The sequence below is a fragment of the Canis aureus genome, chromosome 25 (assembly GCF_053574225.1).
Source record: "Canis aureus isolate CA01 chromosome 25, VMU_Caureus_v.1.0, whole genome shotgun sequence".
In the NCBI taxonomy this organism is placed as follows: Eukaryota; Metazoa; Chordata; class Mammalia; order Carnivora; family Canidae; genus Canis; species Canis aureus.
In genome coordinates, this window is record NC_135635.1 from 11467940 (window position 1) to 11493231 (window position 25292).

The following is a 25292-nucleotide window of genomic DNA, read 5'->3' on the forward strand; positions in this document are numbered from 1 at the left end:
TCTCTTTCATTTGCTGGAGCTGGTGTTCTTGCCCCAAATAAAATGCATCTAAATAAATGCAAATTAAATTTAAGTTAATCCCCTTTGTAATAATCAAATTATTGTGCTTTATTACAGGTGACATTGAGCTCTACATCTGGATACATTACAGTAAATACAACCTTTTGCTTTTGTTCACATTCCAGTAGGACTTTGGAATCCCAATGTTTCTGAAATTGACCGCCCCACCCCCAAAATTTAAATCCTCTTCCAAGAACCCTTCCAAGGATATTTCTCTGAATACTGCAGTGAAGTTGGGGAACTATTGGTATTCCTAGGTTTAAAGTATGACCTCAAGAAAGATTTATTTCAATGGTGCTTTGGAAAAGGACATTTTTCATAGTGGGAGAGAGTTGACGCAATGAGTCCAATTTCCTTGATGTTATTTCACTTAAGATATTACTCTATATTTAGATTACATTCTGGTTTATGCCCATTGTCCCAACATAATTATTAGTTGCCTTCTAAAAGTGTCCTGGTTTGCACGATAAATTATGTGACTTCCTGTCTATATTCGATTTATCAAACAATTGATTTGGGGGGGGGGTCTGTAATTAAGTTTCATAAAGAAATACCCCAAAAAAAGAAATTACTGCATTTTTAAAAGCTCCAATATTTCTGTAGTGTGAGAAGGAAGCAGTTAGTATTCTTACTCATCCTGCTTGAACTTGGCTTGCCACAGGCAAGTTTCTATTTGTGGCAGTAACTTAGCTCTATCTTCCAGAACCATGAAATTGTCCTGGTCGCAATTTAAAATTTTTAATTAAATCTACTAAAATTTGGATGTGAGCTATGTCTCTGTTGGTGATCCAGTATTTCTGAGAAATAATCTCCAACTGTCTTGGCAGTAAAGTTTCTTCCACCTTTCTATGAGGCTTTTTTTTTTTTTTCTCTTTTCCTTCTGCAACTTACGGTTTTGAAGCCACTTAGGAGGATGTTCACATCTCTTCTCCACATTATACAGTTGATATTTTGATTTTATCTCTGTGTATCTGCCTGCAGGTCTTTTGCCTTGCTTTGCTTCTTGTCTCTTTGTTATTGAACCCTTACATCTTTTGTTTTTCTTACATGTATTCGTTCATTTATTCATTTCTCATTTTTTCTTATCGATTTTTAAGATCTCTTCCAGAGGTTCTTTATTTCACAGCTCACTGCCATTAGTACTGTATCAAGCCGATTTCAAGTACATTAGCAACTTCTCTTAACTTTCCTTACTGTTAATATGTAAATAATATAATTTTGATCTGCCTTGTAAAAAAGGTTATCAGTATATTTTACATCCCTGGGGCACCTCGCTGGCTCAGTCGGTGGAGCATACGGCTCTTGATCTTGGGGTTGTGAGTTCGACCCCACATGGGGTATACACATTACTTTAAAAAATGAAATATTTAAAAATAAAGTTAAAAATTGGTGTTTTTTTTTTTTTAATTTATGATAGTCACAGAGAGAGAGAGAGAGAGAGAGAGAGGCAGAGACATAGGCAGAGGGAGAAGCAGGCTCCATGCACCGGGAGCCCGACGTGGGATTCGATCCCGGGTCTCCAGGATCGCACCCTGGGCCAAAGGCAGGTGCTAAACCGCTGTGCCACCCAGGGATCCCCTGGTTTTTTTTTTAACCTCCTCAAATTCTGCTGTCTTTCACATAATCTCTAGTGAGGTTTCCATCCCCTCTCTAACCTTTCCCTTTGTAATACTACCATGACAGCATATATTTGAATTTCCCAATACAACAAATGAGATAGCTTTGCCTTTGGTTGATTTGAAAATGAGTGAGACATTACATTTTCACCTTTTTGCCTTGCAGCAGCCACGGAGAGTAGTTCAGTGACGGTGACAAATTCCCAGAATGATTTTTGAATTAGCCATATATCTTGGCCATTCTTAGGGATGACTTTTCATAGTTGCTGTACACAGTGAGTCCTTATCATTAAAAACAAACTCTGAAATGGAAAATAAGATGAATTTCATCTTACGTCATGATAAAGCCTCTAGGGAGGATTTATAACATGGGTGTTAGCCTGTCATTGAAAACTATTGGGGGGCTTCTAAAAATATGACTTGTAAATCTAAACCAAATGAGCTCATTAATTCTTGGATAGAGTAGAGTTAACTTTCTACAGAAGATAATACTTTTGAGAACACATTCCCAGAAGGTAGATGCCATCAGGAAGCTATTCTATGACTGAGTGTTACAAAATCTGTAAGTTGAATGGAGGAGGAAAAAATACAACTCCGGAAAAACTTGGGTGGGGGTGATGGGAAAGTCCAGTAGAAGAAAGAAGGTCAGAGAAGTGACGGGAGTGGTGAGAAAGGACCTTGTTAATGAAAAATGCCTTTGTCTGCCTAAGACTTTTCTATTGTGTTATAATTTTTTTTAAATGGGTCTTTCTCTCACAAACACAAAAGGAAAACAGAATAAAGGTTATTACTAAATATATAGTCCCATTGTTGGCTCAGTGTCCACCACTTTGCTCTAGCAAGATGACAGTTATTATCAGTGGTAGGCATTTGAAGGATGTTGGTTTGATAAAGAGTAACCCCTAAGCCACTTCCCTAACATGATCTTTCTAATATCTTCAAAAAAGTTTCTGAGGCTTATCTAGTTCTAATCTTGTCTGGCAATGTGACAAATGCCTCAGGGAAGTGGGAAGGATATAACCTGTCTTCAGAGATTTATAGCATTGCAGGCATCACAGATCCTGTAAGACATTTTTGTTCTTTTGGGGGATAGGATTCTATTAATAGGTTTTATATTATTAATTCAAGTTAGCAGTATTATTACTGGTTATCAGGACAGCCAATAGCACATGTGTTTTTTTTTTTTTAACATGAGGATGGTGCTTTTGACCTGCCCAGGTTAGGGGGTATATTTTCCAGAATCACATGCACATTCACTGTAACCTAACCTTCCTCGTGAACGGTGGTGGCCTTATATAAGCTGCCTGGCCGGGGCTGGGGAACCTGGCTTCAGCCATGGCAAAGTACGAATGTAACTAAATAGCTGCCTCGTCCAGAATAAAATATAGAAATAAGAAATGCCCGCCTTCCATGGAAAATTGGATCACGTATTCTTTCTTTCGCACTCTGATGTTTTATCTACAACTTACATAGTCCTGGACAATAAAAATGGTAAAAGTAAGTTGGAATACTGAGTTTGAAGATTGGGAATATATAAATGTCAAAAGACTTCCCATATTATCTGTGGCATCCAAAAATTTAATTCTCCACCTTGATTTTGAGGAATTTATTCCTATTCATTCCTTTCCCAGTGTGTATAGAATGGTCGGTTTGCACATTAATTTTGTGAAGTACTGTTCAGGGAACAGGGATAAAATTGTTTTACTTGCCTGCCTTTTGTGCATGAAGGCCTTGAGCACAGGCCCCAAATTTCACCCCTGGAATGTAGCTGCTGCCTCCTCTGTGGGCACATGATAAAGACTCATTACGGCCAGTCCATCAGTCCAATCAGGTAGGATCGGTACCAGAACCAAGGGCAGGGGGGTTGCCTGTAGCTAAGGAAAGAGAGCCCAGGATGCTTCCATTCACGTGAGAAGTCGTAGGTAGGTTTTATTTTGGTACATTTTAATTAAGAGGGTGTGTTTAAGCATCTTGATATCAAAATAACTTTTCTGAGTATAAGGTCTCAGACAGCAGGGGCCTGGCTGGCTCAGCCGGCAGCCAGTGTGTGGCTCTTGATCTCGGGGTGTGAGTTCGAGCCCCACCTTGGGTATAGAGATTACTTAAAAAAAAAAATCTTAAAAAAGAAAAAAGATCTCTTGCAGCTCAAATAGATTATGTAGGTTAACGTGGCTTTCTAGAAGCCACTAGATAACAGTTTGAAATGAGATATGATCCAATGACAAGGAAGAAAAAATGATTTCTTTGTAGGAGTTTCCGTGCTTGTCTCGCACCTCACGGAGGCCTGAACTCATTGTCCATTCATTGTTGCCTGGGCGGGGAGCGATGCTCCTTTTTCAAACTCCTTACTGTTCCCAACTTCTTAATTTTCTATGGAAACTGACCCTCTTCTATGGTAGCCCAGAAGCTAGGATTGCTTACAAATGAGAAGTGTATACAGCCAATCATGCAATTTAGAAAACCTGGTTGAATGTCAGATTTAAAAAAAAAAAAAGAAAGAAAAAAATGTCCTGCCTGCTTGCTAGCTCTTTCACTAAGAAAATTAACTAATTCATATACTTGCACTTCCAGCAGTCTCCTGACTCCTCCGCACAGCTTCCCTTGGCTGCAGTTTATACTGTATCAACCATGTATATCAGCTCTGGCTCTTGCATGAGAAAACGAAGTTCTTTAAAAGAAGATAAGGTCAGAAAGCCCAAGAAATAGCACTTTATTCCTTTCTGTAAGACGACTTCTAAAACAGAGAGTGTCTTTGTAGCTTTAGTGACCCAAAGGCAAAGGGGGTGCTGGTCCCCGCAAGCCTGTGATCCAGCGCCCACTCCTGGCTGGCATCTGCTGGCCCCGGGTGGAGACTCGGGGGGCCCAGACAAGCAGCGTCCTGTTGGAGACCTTCACTGCATTTTCCACAACAGCATCGGAATTGTCCTAAGGCAGTTTCACATCTGGAATTTTAAAGAAAGTTTTCCCTTCAATAAAATGGCAGTAAATCTTAGGAAACATTGTGCCTTTTTTTGTTTTAATTAACCTGGCATTTCTCTACTAAACTATTAACAAATTATGGGTTGTTCCCTCCCTTTTTTTCACCCTTAAGTAATAATGGACCAAGAGAAGACTAATGAAATGCTCTTTTGTGTGTTACTTTTGAATTAAGGTGGTATTAATATTTCACAGCGTATCTCCTACACTTCTTCCATAAGAATGTGCATATACTAATCTAAGGCATAAATATTACATTTCATTTGTGCAAAAATAGGATTACTTTATTATGGAAATGTGGAGTTTGTAGGATTAAACAATATTGAAGCACATTTCTACTGAGTGGCTTGTGTGTGACATGCCTTTATCCAGTCTTTATGAAATCCTGACTGGGAGGCTGTCATCAGTACAATATGCCAATTACGAAGCATGTGAACTGTCTCTCTAACAGCCAATTTTAATGACTTCAGCCTGCTATTAGAGTAGTCTAATCAAATTCTGAAAGCGACAGTTTCTTATTTTAAAATGTCAAAGCTGTTCACTTTTTGATTGAAAAAAACTGTGATGATTTTGGAATGAGTAGCTTAGTGAGTATTTGAGGAACCTTTTTTTATACATAGAAAAACTTTGCATGGTTACATAAAACAGTCATAAAACCTAGAATTTGGGTTTGCCAATTTTGTAAAAACACGATGCCTCCTACAGAAACCTCAGGATTGTAATAACTCAAGTGTTCTACGAATTGTGTGTGACATAACATAAGGATAGATCCAGTCCTTCCAATGCCTAAGGCAACTTTTAAACAAACATGGACCTCTTTAAAAACAGAGCATTTCAGAAAGGAAGAGAGAATTGTGTGTGAACAGGTGCTATAAAATCTGGAGTTGTGTTTGCTATTTTGATTATTGACTTGTCCCCCAATTTTGAGGGAAGCATCTCAGGGGAGAGTTGCAAACTAGAGCTCATCCCCTGCTCTAGTTTGAATTACTTGAGCTTGAAAGTTATTTAGAATTTGAAATGCAAATAAATAAATAAATAAATAAATAAAAAATAATAATAAAAAAATAAAAATAAATAAAAAAATAAAAAGAATTTGAAATGCATTTTTTCCTAAACAGTGTGACCAGGTCCAGTTTGCTTGCTTCCTTCATCTGTCCCTTGCTTGCCTCCTTCATCTGTCCCTTCTTTTATCTATCCATCCACTTACTGGGTTGTTCCCCATTTCAGACACTGTTCCCAGCCCAGTCCACAAAAGGTTAAAGTAGAATGCATATGTCTGGAATAAACTGATTTTATTTAAAAAGCAGTCAACCAGGGCAACTGGGTGGCTCAGTCGGTTAAGCCTCTGCCTTTGGCTCAGGTCATGATCTCAGGGTCTTGGGATGGAGCCCTGCATTGAGCTCTCTGGTGGCTGGAGAGCCTGCTCCTCCCTCTCCCTCTGTCCTCCCTCCACCCATCCTCCCCCTAACTCGTTTGTGATTTCTCTCTCTTGCTCTCACTCTCGCTCTATCTCAAATAAATAAATAACATCTTAAAAAAATAAAAAGGATTCAATCATTATCTTAAAGGCTTGACTCAATGCAGCTAGGGCAAGGCTTCTGGTCGCTAGGCCTAGAAATTAATGGCCTGTTTTGGGAGTGTAAGCTCTTTGAAGTCAGGGCAGTATTTCCTTCTAGCCTGGCTCCCTGGCACATTGTAGTTGCTTAGAAATATTTGTTAAAATAAAAAAAAAAAAAGAAATATTTGTTAAACAAATTTCTGTATCATCATTTTGAATCTTTCTTTGAAGCCCATAATGTGGTTATATACAGTATAAAATTAAGAAGTCAAGTTTAACTGTATAGATTTCTTGACTAATTAGAGAACTAATTTATCCAGTCATTTAATAAGATTGATTGAGGCGCTATTTTGTGCCAGACCCTATCTCCAAAGGGTCTGGCTCTGATGCAAGAGCATAGACCTGGAGCCAGACTGTGTGTTTGAATCCTGGCTATTACACTTGCTTGCTGGATGATCTCAGGCAGTTGACTTAACCTCTTCCATCAAGTGGAGGCAATTATAGTCACTCCCTTAAAAGGTGGTTGTAAGGATTAAATTCCTTACTTACTATATAACGCTAGGGCCTTGTAGAAGTTTTAGTTATCACTGTTGTTGTGTCTATGGTAGTGGTGGTTACTAGGAAGAGCAAAGACAAGCATGTTGGGGGATGAAGCTGGAAAGTTCAGATGACCCCCATGTCCCATTTGGGGGCTTCTTCATCTGCCCCCCCCCCAAGCCATTGAAACCTTTTAAGCTGGGATACCGTGGAGATGAAGTCATTGGCTTTTTGCCTGTGCCAAGGCCAGAGAACTTCATTTAGGGACTTCAAGAAGCAATTGCCCAGGGCACCCTTGTAAGTGACCACTTAAACATAATCAATAGGATTTTATGTCTGAATCACAGAAAAGGATATTGATTGTATTCATGAACTGAGTGGGGTGGTAAATGTTTGCTTACTTGCAAAGTGGAATTAAGAGATAGATAATATCTCAGACTTACCTTCAGGCTCTTTGAAAAGGAAATCAAATTTGGTGATTAAATACTGAAAGGTGTAATTCTTTTTACTTCCTGGGCCCCTTAGAATAATGGAAGGCTTAAATGCACTGGGAATAGGGGTAAGGTCATTGCTAATTATGAGTAAACAGGTAGGATTTGAAGACGATGCATGTAATAAATTGAATAAAATAAATCATTCTAGGATTCTAGAATGCTTTTAAAAAGCTATTCTTTAATAAGTAAACTTCATTTCTTATTGCTAAAATATTTGGAATGTTTTATAAGTCACAGATATCCATTCGTTTTATTTCATAATTATGTGTTAAACCATAAAAAAAATGAGAAAAATTTCAACCCTGGGCTCTCCTATCATTTGAAACTTGACGAAACATTGGAGATTATTATTTTTGTGCCTCCTTATTTAAAAAATTAGTTATGTAAATGTAGCACTCAGGTAGATATATGTTGTGAAAGATATTAAATTTAGAGGTAGGAATAAGGAAAGCAAAGGAGAGAAACATTGCTAAACCAATTTTATACTCCCACATGAAGATTTCTACATACTTAAACACAATAATACTATTTAAATCCCCCCCCCCCAAAAGTATTTGAGCTAAGTTTATTCTATTTTCCTCTATATTCTACTGGAATTTGTGCATTTTACCGGAATTTGGAGATTTTTTTTAAACCATCCACCAAAAGTGGTACTTTTAAATGGACCATTCAGTCTAAGTGTCTGAATTGCACTACTAGTAAGGTACTCTGAGTTTATTTTTTTTATTTATTTTTATTAAAAGATTTTATTTATTTATTCATGAGAGACACAGACAGAAGGCAGAGGCATAGGCAGAGGAAGAAGCAGGCTCCATATAAGGATTCTGATGTGGGACTCAATCCTGGGACTCCAGGATCATGTCCTGAGCCAACGGCAGATGCTCAACCGTTGAGCCACCCAGGGGTCCCGGTACTCCGAGTTTAAAAAGAAAAAAAAAAGTTCTAGATCCATTCTGTTTTCATCACACTAGAGGAATTTTCATATTAATACCCATTATTGCCAAGTGCCTTAGGAAAAGAGTTGCTGAAGGGAACTTGCTTCTAGGTTTTAGGGGGGGAAAGTCTATGTTTTAAAACCTCCACTGTGAACTTGGAATTGTTGGCATTAACAATTAATTCCCTTTATTCTCTTGGTTTTGGCTGAACGCCTTGTTTAAACTTGAAATTTCCTCTTATTTTTTTTTTAAGATTTATTTATTTATTTGAAAGAGAGAGGGGAACGTGAGTATGGGAAGGGGCAGAGGGAGAGGGAGAGAGAGGTGGAGAAGCAGACTGGGCCCCGACTGGGCTCTGTGCTTGATGGGGCTTGATCTGATGACCCTGAGATCATGACCTGAGCTGAAACCAAGAGTCAGACATCTAACTGAGCCACCCATACACCCCAGAATTTTCCTCTTTTTGATACGAGTTTGGCTGGCCTCGTGGGATGCTCGTGCTGTCATAGAGCCTGGTCACTCCTCCATGGTGTAACTTCTGCACTGTTAACGAGTCTAAAGGGAAATAAAGAGGTCACCTTTCACCTTTGGAACACATCTGTGTCGTCTTCCAGGTTCTTTTTTATTTTTTTAAAGATTTTATTTATTTATTCATGAGAGACACAGAGAGAGAAAGAGAGGCAGAGACACAGGCAGAGGGAGAAGCAGGCTCCCTGCAGGGAACCTGATGTGGGATTTGATCCTGGGTCTCCAGGATCACACCCTGGGCCAAAGGCAGGCGCTAAACCACTGAGCCACCCAGGGATCCCCAAGGTTCCTTTTTAAAAGATAATTAGGGAAATATGTTTCCATCGTTTTCTTGGAAATAGCACCTTTCTTTAAGTACAATTTTGGTCATTTTTTTATAGTGTTCCACTTCTACAAGTTTCCATTGAAAGGTTATTATTTTACTTTTTTTCTCATTGGTATTTTCTAGTTTCTTTACAGTAAGCATGATGGGTGCTATGTAATGAGCGCTCAATACATGCAAGGCTGATGAGCATCATCTCTTTTAATGTTCACAATAATAAGCAAAATGGATCCAGTTCTCAGAGCCTTTATAACATCAGCTTACTTATACTTACCACAACTTGATGGGGAATGGGGGATTTGTATTATCCCCATTTTTCAAGGAGGGAAACTGAGGCAAAGGTTCAGTGACTTGGGCCACCCTCATCACTCAGGGTAAGTGGCAGAACCAGGCTTGAACCCGGGTAGTCCAGCTATCCAAGCCACTCTTCTCACATCTGGGCCGTGGCACATTTCACACCCATCATGTCCAGATTGCCTGATATCGCCTGTATTTTATAGATGATGGAACTGGACCCAGGGAGAGAGGGTAACTAACAGGCCGGCGATGACAGAGCTGGGCAGACACCCCAACCCCTCTGATTCTAGAGCCCAGATACCTTGCAATAACGTATTACAATGGACAAATTTGTTTAGAGAAAGAAAAAAGAGGAAAAAAAAGAAACTGAGGGTGGCATACAAATATTCATATTCTAAGACATCACTTGCCTGTTTGCCATAAAATTGTTGTGTTTACTCGGCTTTAGAACAGGGTCTTTTTTTTTTTTAAGGTTTTATTCATTTATTCCTGAGACACACAGAGAGGCGGAGACACAGGCAGAGGGAGAAGCAGGTTCCCTGCGGGGAGCCCGATGTGGGACTCGATCCCAGGACCTTGGGATCACGACCTGAGCCAAAGGCAGATGCTCAACCACCGAGCCACGCAGGCGTCCCTAGAACAGGGTCTTTACAGACATCCTGATGGAGCTGCTGCTGGCTGCCACTGCTGGCAGCTGCCTGGGCCCAGCTCTCGTAACGTCCCCCACCCCTTTTCCAAAGAGGAGAAAGGCTGCCTCCGTCCTGGCACTGATGCCCCTGGGGCTGGTGGTCCCTCGGGAACCTTGATGACTTCTGTGACTCTCCTGCTAGTGCCTGCACTGAGGCTGGCCGTACCCTAACTCACATTTGCGGGGCTAAGGGAGATTTCAGTCGGTATCTGTCATACTTGACAAAATCCATCTTTTTTTAACTCGCATGCCATTCAGTGGGTTAAGGACCATCAGAATGTCTAGCTAAAATATTACAGAACTGGAGTGGGAGTTTTGGGGGTTGGGGTGGTGTGGATCAGCAGCTTCTTACCAACTAGCTTTAAAAATTCAAAATCTGGGACACCTGGGTGGCTCAGTGGTGGAGCACCAGTCTTTGACTCAGGGCGTGACCCCGGGGTCGTGGGATCAAGTCCCACGTCGGGCTCCCTGCAAGGAGCCTGCTTCTCCATCCGTGTCTCTGCTTCTCTCTCTGTGTCTCATGAATAAATAAATAAGATCTTTATTTTTTTTATTTATTTTTTTAATAAAAAAGATCTTTAAAAAAATAAAAATTCAAAATCCTTCACTATGTTGGTTAAAAATGGTATGGACTCGGCCTGTGAAATTAACTGCATTGGATCCATCCCAAAGCAGTCAACTGGCTTCTTTTCCAAAGGGAGGATGTTCAAATAAACATCTCCGCCCTCAGGCCACACACAGAGAGAAGAAAGCCACTGGGGCCATTGGCCCTGTTGTGTTTCTCTTTCCTCTGCTCTCCTCCTCCTCTATTTATTTGCCACCACACAGAGGTGGCGCCCTCATTCCTCCCAGGGGGATCAATATTTACAGCCACCGAGGGGAGATGTTGGTTCTTCTTGTCCCCTAGGCTGCTGTGTAACAAAAGCTGCCTGTTTTTCTGGGGGCTCTTCCCAGCTGCTAGCAGAGCTGCAGTTAGAATTACCAGGAGCTTTGAGAGATGGCCAGTTCAAAGGAATCCTGTTTGGAGCACTCCCAGCCGTCTTCCTGTTTGCTAGAAAAGGAAAATCATCCTGCTACACACAGGTATGAGACCCAGAAGGCGGATGTGTGGTTGACAGTAGACGTTTATTTCCCCATCTTTATTTTTTTCTCATGATCGCCTCAACATTCTGATGTGTGATCACAACCATCTGCACAATTATAGTTATTTAACCTCTCTGTAAGTTCAAAATTGAAGGTTGCATAGGTGCATATTAACAAGGGTGGTGCTGATAAATAAGAAATAGGGGCAGCTGATCACAACAGCGTTTCTAAATTAATGAATGCGATTGGCTTTAATTATAAAAAAAAATACATATGTCTAGCAGGCTTCCTCAATAAGCCTCTTTTATGCTGACTGTGGCACATTTTTCCTCAAATAATTGCAGAGCTCAGCTTTATCATTAAGCAGATGGTTTCTATTAATTCCCAAGGAAAGTAAATGATTGCAATTAACTAAATACTCAAAACTCGAAGATTTTAGAGTTCAGTCCTACGACTTCAGGCATGAACCTGTGTGTCATCCTATTTTTCAAAAGGATGCAGAAAAGAGGAGCCCTTCTGACAATTCCATAATATCTCCCACTTTATATAGAGGCTTTTGAAAGTCATTCTGATAGTCTTCAAAGCTGGATTAGAGCTAAATCCCTGTAGCCTGGCTGGTTCTAAATTTTTGTAGTGTTTTTCATCTATTTTTGTTGTCTTGGTAGTGGAGAAGGGGTTGAAAATATTCTAGATAAATTTGAGTGCCAGCTGAAAAGAGTTCAAAACCTCCCTAAATTCAGGTAGTACCACAGAGGTTAATTCTTTTAAACACATGCTACTTTGATTCTTCGCCCTATTGGATGGCACGTTGGATGAGATTATTTCATTGGCAGTTTCCAAGAGAAGATAAACTGGTGGAGAATATCCCCATGCAAGCCCACTCTCTCCCCCACCCTTCCATTAAGTAAATAACGTTTGCAGAGGATTTCTTCAAACTTGATTTTAACGAAATAATATTGATTCCTCTCCTCATTTTAAAGTTCAGTCATCCACTCAATGAATTTTGGCTTGGGTGGGCTGCTGTGTTGTGACGGGCCAGGGCTGGGAGGAGAAAGGATTGTGTTCCTGATTTCAAGGCCTTACAAAGTAGGTAAACCAAGGAAGGTCCATGAGATACCCAGACAGGCATCGCCTCAGTACGTGGGCAGGTGTCAGGAAAGCATCAGAGCAGAAATAGTGCTCCAGCCAAGGCTAGAAGGATGAGTAGAAGTTCTCCCAGTTGGAGGCATGGTGGTGAGGGAAGAGTGTGTCAGGGAGGCTCCGAGGCTGGGTAGGCTCAGAGACCTCTCAGGTAATTAGATGTTGCCAGAATGCAAATTTTAAGGGAAGAGTGTTGGAAGCTCAGGTCCGACTGGTCGGCTGAGGCCAGATAATGATGCCCTTTATGTCTTGCTAAGAAGAGTTAAGATTTTATCCTGTGGGTGATACTCTTTGAGGCAGCAGTCCAGAGAGATGATAGAGGAGGTGAGACCAGACTGGGGAGATGAGTGAACAGTCTATGACCAAACCTAGGGAAGACAGAGGAAGGAGTCTGTGGTGACTCTTAGGCTTCTGGTTTGGACAACTGTTGGAGGGGGCATGTGCGCTCTATGAGAAAGGGACCGTGGAAGGAGAAAGCAGAGGGTGCCTTTGAGGCATCAAGAGTGGATGGTCAGTAGCAGGGGTGGGGGTGGAGGGTGAGGGTGGTACATGGTCCCAGAGCATAGAGGAGACCCGTGGCTTCTACGCACACTAGGGCCCTAACCTGTGGCTCTGGACATATAGCAAGACGGGCTTGACAGCAATGGATGTTTTAACCTTGGGATTTTATTTTATTTTATTTTATTTTATTTTATTTTATTTTATTTTATTTTATTTTATTTTATTTATTTTTATTTTTCATGAGAAACACAGAGAGAGAGAGAGAGAAAGGCAGAGACACAGGAAGAGGGAGAAGCAGGCTCCATGCAGGGAGCCCGATGGACTTGATCCCGGGTCTCCAGGATCAGGCCCTGGGCTGAAGGCGGTGCTAAACCGCTGAGCCACCCAGGCTGCCCAACCTTGGGCTTTTAAAGCGTTGTGTTTTTGCATTTGCAGAAACCCCTTTGGTGTGGATGCTGCTCTAGCTTGTGCAGCGTCTGCTCTCACCCTTGATCAGGCTTGAGCAGCACACGTGATGCCACCACACCTGCCTGGGAACACCGGGAAACGAGGGCCACCGGGGTGGGTGCCAGCTGTTGGTTTATGGTATCTCTAGTCTAGCTTTCCCTGGGGAGAGGTGACCCTTACCTAGAAAGCCAGAAGCCTCACAATTCTCTCCCTTCTTCTTATGCCAAATCCCAGAACCTTCTTAGACTCAGGTTTGCAGCCTTATCATTAGTGTAAACTGGAGATGGAGATTGGACAGGACAACACATTCTAACATAATGACCTGCGTCTTCCTCACCTCCTCTGCAAATACCAGCCTTTGGGGGCCAGCTCAAACCCCACCCCCTCCCGCTTTGACCACTCACCCTGCAAGTGAGGGTGCCCTTGCTCCTTGGACCGCAGTACACCCCTTTTTTTTTTTTTTAATTTTTATTTATTTACGATAGTCATACAGAGAGAGAGAGAGAGAGAGAGAGAGGCAGAGACATAGGCAGAGGGAGAAGCAGGCTCCATGCACCGGGAGCCCGATGTGGGATTTGATCCTGAGTCTGGAGGATCACGCCCTGGGCCAAAGGCAGGCGCCAAACCGCTGCGCCACCCAGGGATCCCTTTTTTTTTTTTTTTTAATTTTTATTTATTTAAGTACACCCCTTTTGTGTCACTTAACCAACACTGCCTTATGCAGCTATTCTGGCAACTATCCAATCCAGTCTTTAAAAATAACATGGTGGGTTAGGTGTATTATTTCCTCCATTCTACAGATGGGGAACGTGGCCCTTAGAGAGGGTAAGCAACCTGCCCAGAGACACACAGCTGTAAAGAGGTAGAGCTGGGACATGTGCCCAGCTGGGTTCAGCTCCAACTCCAAACCCCGGGGTTTTATCTGTTGCAGTGTGCTACAGGCTCTTGTGCATCTATTGCATTATATTATCTGCCCAAGGACCTTCTGGAAACCTGTTGCTAGCCTTGTTTATAGATGATTAAGTCTATCTGGCTCCCAAGCCCTTGCTTTGTCAACTGTACATCATTTCCTCATAATAGCCCTTGCTGGGAAGATGCCTCGGGTGTGGGTTTGAAGTAGCTCATCTCTAAGAACCTTCCCATTATAGGATTCTGTGCAATGAAAGCCAGGTATATCCAGGAAATACTATTACAGGGATAGAAATTATTCCAGCGACACAAAGGAACCTGCTCTAGATGGCTTTCAGTAGTGAGACTGCGTGACTACTTGGAACCGGCAGCTAATTATAAGGAACAAAACCAAAAATGTAGGTTTTATTTTATCAGGCTGTTAACAAGAAATTAAAATGGCTAGCTTGAATCTCTTTCTTTCCCCTTCTTGCAAAAGAGCTGAAATGCAGTGAAAGTGAAGGGCCCAAAGACAGACAACCAAAGAAAGAAATGAGTTCTTGGAAAATTCATAAAACTACATACTTTAGCCAGGAAATTTAGGACTTTTATTGCCTTGCTAGAAAACTCGATGCTCACTGAAGTTGGCTTTAGAAATTCTTGAGCACCAAGTGGGAGATTCACTACTTGAAAGGGTCCCAAGTGAAGAAGAATATGTAGTTCTTTCATCAACTTGCCTCGAATATTCCTGAAAGCTGGATGGGACAGAGAGTCCGCAGCAAGTCAGGTGAAAAGTTCCTTCCGTGGTATGAATCTGTTTTTATTTAACTTGTATTAATGTCCCCTACTCCCCATTTTGTCTCTGTGTAACATAGTTTTGTCTGTGATTGATTACCAGGCCATTTCAAAGTTATGTACACTGTGATTTAATTAACTTTACCCTTAAGCAATGTATTTTGAGACATATTAATGAGGTGGGAGTCTTTTCAGAGTTTTCATAATTTATACTTTTTTTTTTGGCTTGGTATCAAGCTTTGAAATTCTACAAGGCGAAAGGCTGAATTCCTAGCCTACAGGACCCCGGGGAAGATCTCCCATATATTTTCAGGCCCGTTTGCTCATCAATGTTTAGAAAAGACTACTTTCTTACACCTAAATTCTTCTTTTCTCTACTGCTGATTAAGAATTTACTTGAGAAATATTTTCTGGCTGTAGATATTTTTTTTTACCAAGTCATTCAAATTAGTTTCATGACAGTCCTTTAAAAAATCTTTCAATCTATTGAACTTTAATGTTTAAAGAACATAGCGAAACAAGATACAAATAACCATTTTAACATATGTGACTTTGAGAGATGATGTATGTCTCCTCCTTTCTGCTTGGTGCACACTTGCTATGAGAAACAGCGGAATGAATCCTGGCTTTGTGCATTTGGGTATCTGTGTCATCCATCCAGTGACATTTGACAAGTGTTTTTAAGGCTTCCTAACTGTGCTGGTTGCTGTCAGAATTCAATGTAGTAGCCCTAGGAATTTCTACCTATTTCTCCTCCAAAGCAAGACACAGGAAAAGCAGCTCATCCTCATCTTCTGTAACAGGAAGTCCGAAATAATGAGTAAAAATTTTAAATTATTTAAAATTTAAGTATGGAGATACGTATCAGAAGGAATAACTACAAAGGTTAAAAGTGGTTGACTCGGGGATCCCTGGGTGGCTCAACGGTTTGGCGCCTGCCTTGGGCCCAGGGCATGATCCTGGAGTCCCGGGATCGAGTCCCACATTGGGCTCCTTGCATGAAGCCTGCTTCTCCCTCCGCCTATGTCTCTGCCTCTCTCTCTCTGTGTCTCATGAATAAATAAATGACATTTTTTTAAAAAGTGGTTGACTCTGTTGACCAAACCACTGTGAACCACTATGGTTTCTGTTGTAAGCCTTTTACCACCATTTTACTCTTAAAAACAATTGCATATATATTACTTTTTTAAAATTAAAAAAATGTTAATGCATAACTCATTTTACCAGATGGTTAGCCTTGTTCTTAGAGTTCTGAGGAGAGATCACATCTACTCCTTAGGCCTTCTGCAATCTCCCATCCTGCCAAGGGCCCACCATCTTACTTAGTAGAGTAACTCTGTCTTTACCTGGAGTTCAGGCCATGAATGTAGCATTGGGGAATGAGAGTGGGGAGATTTGGCCTCACCGGATTCCCAACCCAAATAATGAATGTTGCAGAAGGATTGCAGTTGGTGAAACATGACAGACTACAAACACTGCATAAGAATTAGCTACAAAGATAGAAAAGATTGTGGAGGAACATAGGATATCAACAGGATACCAAAAATATTACATCCACTAACCATTAGCAAAGAAGAAAAAAACTTGTAATGGAGAAATCTGGTACTCACCAATTTAACCAAGTGATTTCTCCTGAATTCAGTGATAGCGGGATATGTTCTTTGGTGTGAAGCAGTGAAATCTTTCCAAGACCGTGTAGTCTGGTCCAGCCAACAGGAAATAGAGGGGCTAGCAGAACATGAAGAAAGACAATCTAAGGAAACCATCAAATCCAGAACACGGGCCCTTCTACAAGGCAACTGTTCTGACTGTTCTAAAAGCCATCGTCATTTGAAAAAAAAAAAAAAAAAAAAGGAGGCACTATTCTAGACTGAAAAATGATTACCTAGAATATACAGCCTTTAATGGATTCTAGCTTGGATGGGAAAATGCTGCTATTAAACCATTTTTAAAACAAATTTTAACATTTAGAACAGAGGCTTTGAAAACCCTAGTTTTGTAAGCTTACTTGCTTTGACAGTATAAAAAAATGAAAACAAGGGTCCCAGGAACCATACCTTGGTGAAATCTAGCAGCGTCACAGCCAGGTTCTCGGTGCTTCCCTCTCTAGAACTTTCCTCACACTCTGCCCATAGGGGCGTAGCTTCAAGATCTGCCACTTACTAGGTGGCTGATATTTCCTGAATACGCCGTCTTCCCCTCAGAGCTTCATCTTCTTGGTAGTGTGAAGTAACTGCACCAACCTCCTGAAGATGAGTCCAGCTGAGTTCTGGGGTGACCAGATGAGAAAGCGCTCTGTGGATGGGAAGTTTCAAGCCTTTCTCTTCCTGATTCCAGACTCCCTATACCCTATGACTGGAGAAGGATATGGATTCTCCGTTATTGACTAGTGCTGTTAAACATCTTAAACATGAACATGTCCATTGCTCTCCCTCCAGAGAAAGGTCAACCTCATATGGGAAGTGTGCGCATCTGATCCCTTCTCGCCTGACTGTGCTGACACACAGGCTCTTTGGCTGATGACAGGAATTTGACCAGCCTTTGTGACTGTTGCTGGGACTTTGTCCCTTCTCCCCAGTGAAGACAATTGTTCTTGCTCTACCTTAGTCAGTTCTACCCTCAGTAAGGAGAGAGAGGAGTTAGTACAATTCTTGTGTAGGCAACAACCAAACTAGATAATAAAAGACGAACACAATCCTCTTTTGACCTGAATGAATTAAAAAATTTCCTCTGTACCATATAAATTATACATTTAGCTGCCAACTTCTACTTTGTTCCGGGTTGTCCAGACCTTACTTCACCAACTCCATGACTTTTGTTATCTTCTACAAGAGTGCATCTTATGTTATTGGCTGTATCTGGATATTAATATATTTCTTGAAATTGTACTGAATCTTCGAATTTATTTTTTTTGCTTATTTTATAAGTTTGTACCTCTTAGTCATCTTCACCTATTTTACTCATCCTCCCACTCCCTCCCCTCTGAGGACCATCAGTTCTCTGTATTTATGAGAGTGTTTCTGTTTTGTTTTGTTTTGGTTTAGATACCACTTATAAGTGAAATGTATGGTATATGTCTTTGACTTTTTTCACACAGCATATACCCTCTAGGTCCATCCATATTATCACAAATGATAATATTTCATTTATGGCTGAGTAATAGTCTATTGTGTATATATATATATATATATATATATATATATATATATACACACAATATATATTGTGTATATATACCACATCTTCTTTATCCATTCATCTATTGATGGACCCTTGGGTTGCTTCCATATCTTGACTTTTGTAAATAATGCTGCAATAAACATAGGGTGCATGTGTTTTCAAATTAAAGTTTTCATCGTCTTCGGGTAAATATTCAGGAGTGGAATTACTGGATCATATGGTATTTTCACTTTTCATTTTTTGAAGAACTTTCATACTGTTGCTGTAGTGGTTTCACCAATTTACACATGGTTTTCTTTTCTCCATATCCTTGCCAATACTTGTTATTTCTTATCTTTTTGATTCCAGCCATTCTGACAGGCATAGGGTGATATCTCATTTTGGTTTTGAATTGCATTTCTCTGATGATTAATGGTGTTGAACACCTTTTCATGTGTCCGTTAGCCATCTGTATTTTTTCTTTGGAAACAGGTCTTTTCAAGCCCTCCGCCCATTTTAATATCAGACTATTTGTCATTTTGGTGCTGAATTATATGAATTCCTTATATATTTTGGATATTAACCTCCTATTAAATATATCATTTGCAGATATCTTCTTCCAGTCAGTAGGGTGCCTTTGCATTTTGTTGGTTTTCTTTGCCTGAGGAGATATATCCAGAAAAATTTTTGCTAAAGCCTACATCTAAGAAATTACCACCTATGTTTTCTTTTGGGAGTTTTATGGTTTCAGGTCTTACATTTAGGTTTTTAATCCATTTTGAGTTAGTTTTGTGTATGGTGTAAGAAAATGGTCCGGTTTCATTCGTTTGCATGTAGCTGGCCGGCTTCCCCACCATCATTGAAGTGACTGTCTTTTCTCCTGTGGTTTATTCTTGCCTCCTTTGTCATAGATCAACTGACCATCTGAGCATGGGTTTATTTCTGGGTTCTCTATCCTGTTCCATTAACCTATGTGTCTGTTTTTGTGCCAGTACCTTACTGTTTTGATTACTGTAGCTTTGTCATATATCTTGAAATCCAGGATTGTGAAACCTCCAATTTTGTTCTTTTTCTCAAGATTCCTTTGGCTATTGTGGTTCCATACAAATTTTAGGATTATTCTTTCTAGTTCTGTGAAAAATACTATTGGTATTTTAATAGGGATTACATTAAATCTATAGATTGCTTGGGATATTTTGACAGTATTAATTCTTCCTGTCTGTGAGCATGGAATATCTTTCCATTTCTTTGCTCTTATCAATTTGGATGGGTTTTATTTCTCTTTCTTGTCTGATTGCTGTGGGTAGGACTTCCAAAACTGTTGAATAAAAGTGATGAGAGTGGGCATCCTTTTCTTGTTCCGGATTTTTGAGTAAAAGCTTTTTAATTTTTCACCTTTGAGTATCTGTGTACTTGCCATGTATGGCCTTTATTATGTTGAGATATGTTCCCTCTACACTCCATTTGTTAAGAGACTTTGAACCATTTTATCTCTGAATGGGAGCTATAGAACGATTCTGGGCAAGCAGATAATACACTGTTTTTAAAAAACAAATCCCCAAACACCTCTTTCATTTCTTAAACAGGTATTTTGTGTATCTTGAAGGAAGTTTTCTAAATACAAACACAAAGTAAAGGGTCTTAAAGGGGCACGATAGGGGTGAAGGAAGATATTTCACGGCTACTAAGTTATGATAAATACCTCTCAGATCTAATATAAGTAATTAATGTTCATTTGAAGCTTACTAGCTAAGCATTTGCTTCTTGTGGTCAGTGTCCTGCGGTCAGTGTTGTATTGAGTGTTCCCAGAAACCTTAGTCTCATTCCCATTTTATAGATGAAGAAACTGAGTCTTAAAGAGAGAGCTAATGTTCCTCAGGCCTGGCTGACCAGGTGACTGAGTGGAGGAGCAACTCCAGACCCAAGCTCTCCACCATCATCCTGCCATCTTCCTGTCGGAGCTGCTTATTCTCCTCTTGGCTGAAAAAAAAAATGCTGTCATTTAGTTACCCTCCTAAAGTGAAGTGGGAGTTTGAGGAATCTTAGCACAAACTTGTACTGGCTTAGGCTATGTAACAAAAAAAAAGTACTGATGTAACTCTTAAAACATTTACATCTTATAATTTGTCAAACAAGCTCTTGAACACAACCAGGGAGGTTCGTGATACACACACAGGATAATCCTGATTAACTTGACTAGGTGGAATGATTTCATGTTGTATTCGTCATAGTTGATTTTCTTCTCATATCAGCTAGAACACCAACTGGAAGAGATATCAAATATTCTTCTCCAGGACATTGGATTGTAATTAAAGAGCTCTGCTCCACTGCTTCTTTAACTTTCTCTGAAGGCCAAAATCAAAACCAGAACTCTAGCATACTTGACATTTCTTTCAGTCTTGTGCATTAATAAAACTCTTTTTCTTGCTGCTTTGTAAGGAATACATTTAGGAAGGCACAAAGGGTTCTTATTTCCTTAAAAACTTAATGCATCAGGACATGACTTTTCAATACGAAAATGACTGATCTTTTAAACTTAACTAAGAACTTCTTAATTAATAACTGATTAAAAATAGTGATTCTTGAAATTTCTAGAAAAATGGAAATAGCTGATAGAAAGCTATGAAAAGAATTTAGAGAGGTGACTGCTCATACCACAACCACTGTCAGCTGTCCCATTAAGAAGGGTTGCTCACTATTTCCAGGGTAGGATGTGGGGTCTCCGTAATATAATGACACACTTAAAATTACTGATTGTATTGTTTTGTAAGTGTTTTAATCATTTTCTAATTTTATGATAAAGTTTGGATATTCAGTTGCTTGTAATTATAGATTATTTAGCATCCCTTCAGCTATCAAATATACATCATAGATTTTTCTCAGCTATTTCTCAAGTTATCTCAAGTGTATAGGCTCTAGTAAAATTTACGATTCATTTTAAGGCCATTAAAAAGGATTAATTCCCATGTGTTTTCTTGAAGTTGACATTGTATAGCCACCAGTGTCTTCCTTTTAAGAAATTGAAGGCATTCAAATGGCTAGATTCAGGACCTAATGTCTTTTAAGAAGAAAAAGTATATTTGTATGTAACACTAAACCAATTTACCAAATGTAATGTACCTATAGACAGGAAAACTGACTACCCATGTACCCCTGCATCTCTGATGAGAGATGTGAAGAAGAAGGAGTGGTACTCTCTCCTAAGGAGTCTAAAACATAATTGGGAAGACAAAAAAAAATATTTAACCATTAAAGTATCAGGGCACTAAACCAGTATTAACTGCAGTACGGAGCTGGCACCTTAATACTCCACACTCCAAGTGTGGTCTTCAAGCCGGAAGAAGTTCTCCTGCTTGGAGCTTATTAGGACTATAGAATCTCAGGCCCCACCCCTGAACTACTCTGTCAGAATCCGCATGTTAGCAAGATCCCCAGGTGAATACTCTGCATATTAAAGTTGGAGGAACCCTGACCTAGAATAAAGCAAGCAGAGGGGTTTAGACCCCACAGCACTGTCCAACAAAACTTTCTACAGTGATGGAAATAGCTTTTTTTTTTATTTCCAACATGATAGCCACTAGCTTATGTGGCATCTGAGCACTTGAAATGTAGGTAGTACAGCTGATGCACTGAGTTTTTAATTCCAAATCTAAATTTAAGTAGCTGCATGGGGCTAGTGGCTACCATATTGGACAGTGCAGGAGAAGAGCATTGGATTAAGAATCAAAAGGTATCACAGTGTTTCAACACACACTATCTATATGGACCACCTTTTCATATGTAGATGATGGGTTGGATTAGATTATCTCAGTTTTTATTTTAGTAATGACTGTCACAGACTGTTTCTGTGGAAAGAACGCTTCTTTGAACAACCAGGTCTTGACATGCCATTTTTAGAATACATTGTGGGCCAAGTCATCAAGGCAGGAAGGAATGAAAGATGGATTTACTAACTAGTGGCTCCCCAAGGAGGAGAGCATGGTTTGATAATCAGCCCATATGAAATATTAAGAAAATGTCTTGTTCCCGCTGTATCCCTAAGGCCTAGATCACTGTCTGGTACATTGTAGACACTCACTAAATACTTGCTGCATGAATGAATTTGATGCTTAAATGAATACTGGATAACCAAACAGAGCTGTTATTCAAGTCCATTAGATTTGGTCTGTATCACTGGGTTTTTGTTTTATTCTGTTTTCTTTTTTGTTCCTTGGTAAATTTGTTCAAGAATAGTACCCCCTCAGGCCCCAGCTAGAGCAAAACTGAAATAATTCAGTAGGCATATTTGTATTGAGTGAAGTGCTTTATTTACTTTTATTTTTTTTAAGATTTTATTTATTAATTCATCAGAGACACATAGAGAGAGGCAGAGACATAGGCAGAGGGAGAAGCAGGTTCCCCGTGGAGAGCCTGATGTGAGACTCCATCCCAGGAGCCTGGGATCACGCCCGGAGCCAGAAGCAGACACTCAACCACTGAGCTACTCAGGTGCCCCAAGTGAGGTGTTTTAATTTAACAGCATCCTAAATAAGATCTTTGTGTTGAGATTTTGTAAATATAACTGACAAGAGGGGTGCCTGGCTGGCTCTGTCGTTGGAGCACACAACTCTTAATTTTGGGATTGTGAGTTTGAGCTCTGCATGCATTGGGCGTAGAGAGTACTTTAAAATAAAATCTTCAAAAAAAAAAAAAAAAAAGAAAAGAAAAGAAAAAGAACTGAGAAGAACCAAAACAACTCCATAGGTGAATACTTACAATTTTACCAGTTGATTAAAGAGCATTGCTAATCATGTATATACTTAGAGTACCCCCATCCCCACTAAAAATGGATTAAGTTTCCCATGATTTGGGCATGAAGCTTAGAGTCTTCCTAGTAGACTGGGGAAGAGATGTACCTAGGTGCGTACCACCTGAGGAAGGGGTTTGAGAGGCGAAAGGGGGGGGTGCGGTGGGCAAAAAACAGGAAGAGGTAGGAGACAATGACGAGCTCAGGGGCAGTTGAGGCACCCTGCGCATCAGATGGCCCCCAGGAGATAGTGGCGCCTCGGCCAGGTGTACAGAGTTCAGGAACTCAAGAGCCAGGGCCTTCTGCACATGCTTTTAGGGATTCAGGAGAGAGGGCACAAAGAACTCCCATTGCTGAGGACTGGACCCCACAGGAATGGAGGGAATCCAGAACCCCAGAGCTCTTGCTTTCATTCCTAGGCCCCAGAGCCTGAGCTTGGGAGGACGGTCAATGTCCAACCTCAGTAAGGAGATTGCTTGATGTAGAATCAACCTGGGGAAAATACAGTCACTGGTCAGGAGGAGACATTAGCCACAGGGAGCCCAGGCTGGTAGAGGCCAAGAAAGTTCCCAGAGCTGAGGTGATTTTGTAGCAGCTAGAGGCATTGTTAATGCTGGTCCTCTTTTGTGGTGTCCCCCCTTCCATTCTGTCCTCAGTTTCCTGCTTTGATTTCTTTCTTTAGCAACTTCCTTTCTGGCAATAGGCCGGCGTGCACTTCGATTCCCTCGGGGCCAGTTCTGAGTCTTGCTGCTCCTGGTACAGCTCCTCGGGCTGAGTGTTCATCTTTCAGACCTCCTTATCTTTTGACCTCTGCGCAGCCAGGCCTTGCGTTATGCAGTTCAGTGGAAGATACTTAGTCTAGACCAGAGAACCAAGAGATTTCTTTTTAATCAAGTGCTGATTTTACTGCACTGGGTTCAGTGTGTAGGTAGATTATGATGCAGGCATGCTAACCTGTGCCTCCTGCCTTTGCCCTCTAAGTAGCTGATGAGCTCCCTGGGGGCGGGGGGCGGGGGGTGGGTGGCGGAATGGGGCCATGTTTGTCATCCCTCCAGGTGGCACACCTTGAGCAGCTGGTAAGGGGATGTTGATGGCTGGTGGTCTGCACCTGCACTTCCCACATTGTCAGCTGCCTCCCTCCCAGGAGGAGGAGGAGGAGGAGGAGGAACAGTTTCACTCCAACCACAGGAGTGCTCAGACAGTTTTTCCAAAGGCCATAGAATTTAGGATGTTCCTGACCTCCTATCTGCCATGTTTCCTAACACTGGCCTGCCTTTGACCCCAGTTTCTATCCAGTCTGCTCTGCCTCTGATCCATGACAGAAAATCCATGGAGAATTGAGAAAGAATTGGTGGGTTCATTCAGCTGAAGAGTTTAGGAGTAAATCTTGCTGCTGGCATGTTGGAATCCCTGTGCTCAGGGATCCGTAAAGACTCCGTCTCTTCATCTCGAGGCCCATTTTCCTCATGCGCTGGATTCGTGCTCAGGCAGCGTTGTCCAACATGGAGGCAGGTGTGCATACCAGCAGCTGTACCTGTCTGTCTTTCTCCGTAGTTCAGGAAAGTCCCAGACTGAGCTCATATGCCATCAGTCACACCAGCTACTGGCGAAGGGGGTGGAATGTTCCGGTTGCCTGGCTTTGAAGGGTCATGTGCTCTGTTCTAAAGCCAACAGGAGGCTTCGCCCATTAAAACCACCACAGAGTGAGAGTGGGGTGGGGGCATCTGTTCCCACAGAAAACCTTTTTTAGTAGGAAAAGGAAAGTGGATGTCAGGAAGACAAAACCCACAGATGTCTACCACAGTGTGCTGTACATATTTCTTTGGCCTTGTTCTGTGGTTTAGAGTCAGTGAATTTGGTCTTTCCCGTCCGTGAGGTAGGTTTATCCTCCTGGGACTATAAACCTCAGTTTCTTTGTTTTTGTTTTGTTTTGTTTTGTTTTTCCAGCATCCTCTTTCAAAACACTGCTCCTTTCCCCACAGCTCCGGTGGCAGCAGACATCAGGGTGTAAAATTTGGAAGGAGAGGCAGTCCAGCAAAGCCGGTAAGAGCTCTGACGAGTGTCAGTGGCTCCCAGCCCTGCCCTTTATAAGTCCTGTCACCCCCCAGACAAGTTACTAACCTCTCAGGCACTTAGTTACCTCAAAGGGCTGCTTGAGGAGCTGATCCATTATTATGTCTGAAGCTTTCAGCCTGGCTCTGACTTCTCGAAAATGCTTACTACACCTTCTCTGTCGCTACTGTTGTTAATAATCATAAAAAAAACCAGGGCCAGGCCAGGGTTGCTGGCCCCTCTGCGGGCACCCCACAGGCTGAGTGGCTCCAGCATTCCTCCCTCAGAGGGCTGGCCAACACCCGACTTCCTGAATTCGCACCCCCCCGCCACCCGCCACCCTGGGCCAGGAAGGTGTTTCTTCCGGCCTACCGCCTCCCCTCAGTCAGGTCTCACAGGCGGGTGTGTTCTCTTTTTTTAAACTGTTTTT

The 25292-nt window shown here is 41.2% G+C and overlaps 1 protein-coding gene and 1 long non-coding RNA gene across 5 annotated transcripts in view; one reads left to right on the forward strand and one right to left on the reverse strand.

Moving 5' to 3' along the window:
- Window positions 1–25292, forward strand: part of PRICKLE1 (prickle planar cell polarity protein 1) — a 110528-nt gene that overhangs the window by 25040 nt on the left and 60196 nt on the right. For 2 of the 4 annotated variants that reach the window (XM_077870400.1, XM_077870404.1), the window contains exon 1: window positions 10906–11094. The exons of 1 other annotated variant lie outside the window; for it this stretch is intronic. The gene's annotated coding sequence lies outside the window, so the exon portion shown is untranslated. Of the gene's footprint in view, window positions 1–10905; window positions 11095–24792; window positions 24854–25292 lie in introns of those variants that run through there. One more of the 4 variants, XM_077870399.1, reaches the window with a different exon arrangement.
- The window catches only part of LOC144296980 (uncharacterized), a 38046-nt gene continuing 17123 nt past the window's right edge, over window positions 4370–25292 (reverse strand). Inside the window, exons 2-4 of the long non-coding RNA XR_013363959.1 lie at window positions 16923–17220; window positions 16476–16593; window positions 4370–4618 (exon numbers count right to left, since the gene is read on the reverse strand). This is a non-coding gene — a long non-coding RNA (uncharacterized LOC144296980). The remainder of the gene's footprint in view (window positions 4619–16475; window positions 16594–16922; window positions 17221–25292) is intronic.